A 6996-nucleotide genomic window follows, 5' to 3' on the forward strand; every position below is an offset into this window, starting at 1 on the left:
GAGAAACTTGAAGCAATTTCACTAAAATCAAGGACTAGACAAAGCTGACCACTCTCTCCCTACCTATTCAATATAGTACTTGAAGTCCTAGCCAGAGCAATTACAGAACAAAAGGAGGTCAAAAGGATACAAATTGGAAAGGAAGAAATCAAAATATCACTATTTGCCGATGTTACAATAGTATACTTAAGTGACTCCTAAAATTCCACCAGAGAACTCCTTAACCCGATAAACAGGTTCAGCAAAGTAGCTGGACAAATTTCTTTGCAAAGGCTTATTCCAGTTTCATGAGGCTAGCACGAGATGTGTACATTTTCCAGGGCAAATCAATTCTTCAGAATCAGCTCCTACAGCAGATGCCTGGTACCTGCTCAGTCCGCCGAGAAGCATTTGCGGAGGATAATGGAGGGGCCTGACTTGTCATACTCCTGCTTGTTGATCCACATCTGCTGGAGAGTGGACAGTAAAGTCAGAATGGAGCCACCAATCCAGACACTTGCACTCAGTGGGAAAAATGATCTTAATCCTCATCGTGCTAGGTGCTAGGGTTGTAATATTCTGCATCCTATCAGCAATGCCTGAATACATGGTGGTACCACCAGACATCACTGTATTGGCATACAGGTCTTTGCGGAAGTCCACAGCACAGTTCATAATGGAGTTGAAGGTGGTCTCATGGATGTCACAGAACACTTGAACTGCTCATTGCTTGTGGTGATCATCTGCCCATCTGAAAGCTCATCACACTTCTCCAGAGAGGTAATTGATGCAGCAGTAGCCATGCCTTGCTCAAAATCCAGGGCAACGTAGCACAGCTTCTCCTTTATGTCCCTAACAATTTACCTCTCAGCAGCGGTGCTAAAGCTGTAGCCCTGTTCAGTCAGGATAAGATGGTGTGGGGAAGCACATAGCCCTCATAGATGGGCACTGTGCATGTGACCCTGTCACCAGAGTCCATGATGATGCTAGTGGTGTGCCCAGATGCCTACAAGGAGAACATTGCCCGAATGGCCATATACATGGCTGGGGTATTGAAGGTTTCAAACATTATTTGTGTTATCTCTCTCAGTTAGTTTCGGGCTTCAGGGGACCTTGGTCAGAAGCATCGGGTGCTCCTCAGGGGCCACATGCAGCTCATTATAGAAGATGCTATGCCAGATCTTCTCCATGTCATTTAAGTTGGTGACAATGCTGTGCTCCATAGACTATTTCAGGGTCAGGATACCGCTCTTGCTCTGGGTTTCGTCACCCACGTAGGAGTTTTTCTGCCCATGCCCACCATGACTTAGTGTAGGGGATGTGCTGGCCATTGTAGAAGGAATCATGGCCCTGGGGTTGTCCTCGCCACCAACACCAGCTTTGTACATGCCAGAGTCATTGTCAATGACGAGTGCAGCAATTTCTTCTTCCATTGCAATCAGTGAAGGGCAGGGCGACAGAGCAGCAGAAAGAAGCAGAGTATAAGTCGTTCTAACTCTAACATTTCAGAGACGCCATGTTTAATGGTAGGAATCCCCTCATTTAGCAGCTTTCCATTTCTCAGTGACCCACTTTGTAATGGTCATTGTAATGCTGAATACTACTCTACAGAATAAAATAATTCTAATTTGTCTTTATTTAACTTTGTTGAATAAATGCCCCAAATGTAATAAATATCAGTTGAAAAAAACATAACTTTTGAATTTGCATTTTTCATATAACTGAAGTGTTGCCTAATTTATTATATTTTGAAAATAAGTTTTATTATATTATTGTATTAGTTGTCTTTTATTCCACTGTAATTTGTTTTTGAATTTTATAGTTGACATTCTTAATCATGTTTGTCAATTTTTACATATTTATATAAATTTAATTTTATCTCTCTGTGTATTGTATACATATTACAAAATGTGAAAATAATGTACTTGTCTTTCTATACTGCTTATTTTAAAAAGATTCAACACTCTTTAGTATTTTGCCCTGTTATTTCTATTTTAACAATTTTGAGAAACTTAATTTTTCTATTGTTGATTATGAATTACTAGTTTTTATTTGGATGATAATCGGTTATTTTTCCTTATTATCTTCAAAATATTTTATACATATTCTTGTCCTATGTATGTCATTTATTTCCTTTCCTACTACAATTAAACATTTTAATATTTAATTTAGGTTTTCAAAATTATATGAATAACATTTTCTCTCTAATATTCAATCTTTACAAAAAACTTTTAGAAATGGCTTCTTAAACATTAATTACTACTTTTTCTTATTATAATTTAGTCTTTTGACACAAATCTGCATTTTGTTTATTGTTTGATAGTGAGGGTTTTTTATTTTTATGACTGATACTAAACATTGTATTTTGACATTTTATTTGAAGCAATATTTGTAGCTTAAATTCTGAATCTTTGCATGAATATATACACAAGCTTCTACTTAGAGCTCTGTTTGCACATTGTCAGATAAAAAAGTGATAAATCAAGTTTTCAGTTGCACATACTGTATCAGAATTCTGTGCAGAAAAACACAAATTGATATCTGAGGTAGCAATTGTATACTCTTAATTGTGATTCAAAGATTCATAGAATTACCTTTCACTGGTCTGTATAATAGCAGGATTTAGAGTCTGCTGCTGGGCATGAACAGTGATAGGGTTCTGGTCTTTCTCCCATTGCTCTTGATTACTTTTATAATACCTGTAAAAAAGACCTGTCACTTCACATTTTCAGACTAAGTTATTCTAGTCAGGGAGATGTAAAGAGCTGAGTTTAAAGGATGCAATAAAACTCAGAGTGAACAAAAATTATAGAACCAGAAGCATTGTTTGAAAATATGGATGTTTTATTTAAGAAATGCTCCTTTAAACTCGGTATAAAGAACATGCATATAATCTCAGCATCTCAAAACGCTGAGGCTGGAGGATTACTTAAACCCATAAGTTTGAGAGCATCCTGGGTCATCTTGTAAGGTTGGAGGAAAAGCCAAGTTAACATGGTAGGAAAATAACAGACAAAGCAATGTTACCATGTCTTAACTCTTAGAAAAAGAGTTTTTTGTTTACATAAAAATGTTCTATTTAGCTATTGCTGTATTTGGGGATTATTTTAAACTTGGAATTGATTGAGTTATCTGATATCTATATCTATATCTATATCTATATAGAGATATAGATATAGATATAGATATAGATATAGATATAGATATAGATATAGATATAGATATAGATATGTGTGTGTGTGTGTGTGTGTGTGTGAAATAAAGAAAAAGAAAGCTACTGTGAATGTTTTAATTCAGTAGTATTGGAAATAAGCACTTGGTTTCATTAAAACTTGTTCTGAATTAAGTATTTTAAACTCAATTTGTTCTATTTATTCAAAAACATAAATGATTATATATTTGAATATATGAAATACATGGAATACATGAAAACTTTTTAAATCTTAATTCTTCTTTTATTCACTAATTATTTGTTTTCTTTATAGCCTACATTTTGTTCTCCCACCTGTTTCCTCCTCCCAGAGTTCTTCCCCATTTCATCCCTCCTCTTCACCTCTGAGAGGTTACTCCATCCCACCCACCCAGGGCATACATGTTCCCTGGGGAATCAAGTCTACAGAATGAGACTCTTCCTCTCCCAGTGAAGCTAGACAAAGCAGTCCTCTGCTACCTATGTTCAGGTACTCCTGGACCATCCCATGTATGCTCTTTGGTTGGTGGCTCTGAGTTGACAGTGTTGGTCTTCCTATGGAGTAGCAATCCGTTCAGCTCTTTCAGACCTTATCCTAACTCTTTCATAGGGGTACCCAGGCTCAGTGCAATGATTGGCTCTGAGTATCTGCATCTGTCTTAGTTACTAGTCATATTGTTTGAAGACAAAGAGTCCTGCCTGCTAATGTCTATCATACTTGATTGGTTTCTTTACCTCTAACAGTATGTTGCCACAACTTTGCTGTTAATAAGAGTAGTTTCTAGAAACAACTCTGAAAGGATCACACTGGAGTCATTAGAAATAAATCTATTCAGATATTTATAATCCAAAAATCAATTTTCTTTTATTTTAATTTTTATTAGATATTTTCTTCAATTACATTTCAAATGCTACCCCGAAAGTCCCCTATACACTCCCCCCACCAGGCTCCCCTACCCACGCACTACCACTTCTTGGCCCTGGCTTTCCCCTGTACTGGGGCATATAAAGATTGTGAAACCAAGGGGCCTCTCTTCCCAATAATGGCCAAGTAGGCCACCTTCTGCTACATTTGCAACTAGAGACACAAGTTCTGGGAGTACTGGTTAGTTCATATAGTGGTTCCACCTACAGAGTTGCAGAACCCTTCAGCTCCTTGGGTACTTTCTCTAGCTCCTCCATTAGGGGCTCTGTGTTCCATCCAATAAATGACAATGAGCATCCACTTTTGTATTTTCGAGGCACTGGCATAGTCTTAAAAGAGACAGCTATATCACAGTCCTTTCAGCAAAATCTTGCTGGCATATGCAATAATGTCTGCTTTTGTGGATGATTATGGGATGGATCACAGGTGGGGCAGTCTCTAGATGGTCCATCCTTTCATCTCAGCTCCAAACTTTGTCTCTGTAACTCCTTCCATGGGTATTTTGTTCACTATTCTAAGGAGTAATGAAGTGTCCACACTTTGGTCTTCCTTCTTGATTTCCTTGTGCATTATATCTTGGGTATTCTATGATTCTGGGCTAATATCCACTTATCAGTGAGTGTATATCAATGGACTTCTTTTGTGATTGGGTTACCTCACTAAGGATAATATCCTCCAGATGCATCCATTTGCCTAAGAATTTCATAAATTCATTGTTTTCAATAGCTGAATAGTGCTCTATTGTGTAAATGTACCACATTTTCTGTATCCATTCCTTTGTTAAGGGACATCTGGGATTTTTCCAGATTTTGCCTATTATAAATAAGACTGCTATGAACATAGTGGAGCATGTGTCCTTAATACAAGTTGAAACATATTCTGAGTATATGCCCAGGAGAGGTATAGCTGGATATTCCAGTAGTACTATATCCAATTTTCAGAGGAACAGCCAGAATGATTTCCAGAGTGGTTGTACCAGCTTGCAATCTCACCAACAATGGAGGAGTGTTCGTCTTTCTCCACATCCACGCCAGTATCTGCTGTCACCTGAATTTTTGACCTTAGCCATTCTGACTGTTTGGAGGTGGAATCTCAGTGTTATTTTTATTTGCATTTCCATGATGATTAAGGATGTTGAACATTTTTTCAGGTGCTTCTCAGCCACTTGGTACTCCTCAGTTCCGAATTCTTCGTTTAGCTCTGTACCCCATTTTTAATGGGGTTATTTGAATTTCTGGAGTCCAGTTTCTTGAGCTCTTAGTATATATTGGATATTAGTCCCTTATCAGATTTAGGATTGGTAAACATCCTTTCCTGTGGGACGCCTGACTCGCCAGCAAGAAAGACACCACAATAGGATCCTTCTGCACACGTTTATTGTGGGCTGCGCATTGACTGTGTAGGCAAAAGACTCCGAGCCCTGGGCCTCTCACTCTTATATACTATCAGTTCTCATCCACGCACAGCAGGCCACATCACCTCACCAGGTACGCAGCTTCAGCGAATCAGGGCAGCAGGGGCATATCTCCACCAAATGGGTTTACCGGTATCCTGGTACACCTGCGTAGCTCTCAAGATGTTTGTGGTTTATATGAGGAAGTCAGGTGCAAGTCATACGACTTAGCTGCAGTCCCTGGCGCCTTTGGGACTGCCGCCACACCTGCTCCCCACACTTTCCCAATCTGTTGGTGTCCTTTTTGTCTTATTGACAGTATCTTTGGCCTTACAGAAGCTTTGCAATTTTATGAAGTCCCATTTGTCTATTCTTGATCTTTCAGCACAAGCATTGCTGATTGATTTATGAATATTTCCCCTGTTCCCATATCTTCGAGGCTTTTCCCCACTTTGTCCTCTATAAATTTCAGTGTCTCTCGTTTTATGTGGAGTTCTTTGATCCACTTAGACTTGAACTTTGTACAAGGAAATAAGAATGGAGCAATTTGCATTCTTCTACATGTTAACAACCAGTTGTGCCAGCACCATTTGTTGAAAATGCTCCTTGTTTCCACTGGATGGTTTTAGCTCCCTTGTCAAAGATCAAGTGACCATAGATGTGTGGGTTCATTTCTGGGTCTTCAATTCTATTCCACTGTTCTACCTGTCTGTCACTATACCAGTACCATGCAGTTTTTATCACAATTGCTCTGTAGTACAGCTTGATGTCAGGCATGATGATTCCGCCAGAGGTTCTTATATTGTTGAGAATACATTTTGCTATCCTAGGTTTTGTTATTCCAGATGAATTTGCAAATTTCCCTTTCTAAATCAGTGAAGGAGTGTGTTGGAATATTGATGGAGATTGCATTGAATCTGTAGATTGCTTTCTGTAAGATAGCCATTTTGACTGTATTAATCCTGCCAATCCATGAGCATGGGAGATCTTTCCATCTTCTGAGATCTTCTTTGATTTCTTTCTTCAGAGATTTGAAGTTCTTATCATACAGATCTTTCACTTCCTTAGTTAGAGTCATGCCAAGGTCTTTTATATTATTTGTGACTATTGTGAAGGGAGTTGTTTCCCTAAATTCTTTCTCAAACTGTTTATCCTTTGTGTAGAGAAAAGCTACTGATTTGTTTGAGTTAATTTTATATCTGCCTACTTCACTGAAGCTATTTATCAGGTTTAGGAGTTCTCTGGTGGAATTTTTAGTGTCACTTTCATATACTATCATATCATCTGCAAAGAGAGACATTTTGACTTCTTCCTTTCCAGTTTGTATCCCCTTGATCACCCTTTGTTGTCGAATTGCTCTGGCTATATTGAATAGGTAGGGAGAAAGTGGGCAGCTTTGTCTAATCCCTGATTTTATTGGGATTGCTTCAAGTTTCTCTTCATTTAGTTGATGTGAGTTACTGGTTTTCTGTATATTGCTTTCATTACGTTTATGTATGGGCCTTGAAT

General features: G+C 38.2%; 1 pseudogene; it reads right to left on the reverse strand.

Moving 5' to 3' along the window:
• Positions 1-340: 340 nt before the first annotated feature.
• Positions 341-1412, reverse strand: LOC110297123 (annotated as a pseudogene).
• Between the last annotated feature and the right edge of the window lie 5584 nt (positions 1413-6996).

Source organism: Mus caroli, chromosome 6 (assembly GCF_900094665.2).
Source record: "Mus caroli chromosome 6, CAROLI_EIJ_v1.1, whole genome shotgun sequence".
In the NCBI taxonomy this organism is placed as follows: Eukaryota; Metazoa; Chordata; class Mammalia; order Rodentia; family Muridae; genus Mus; species Mus caroli.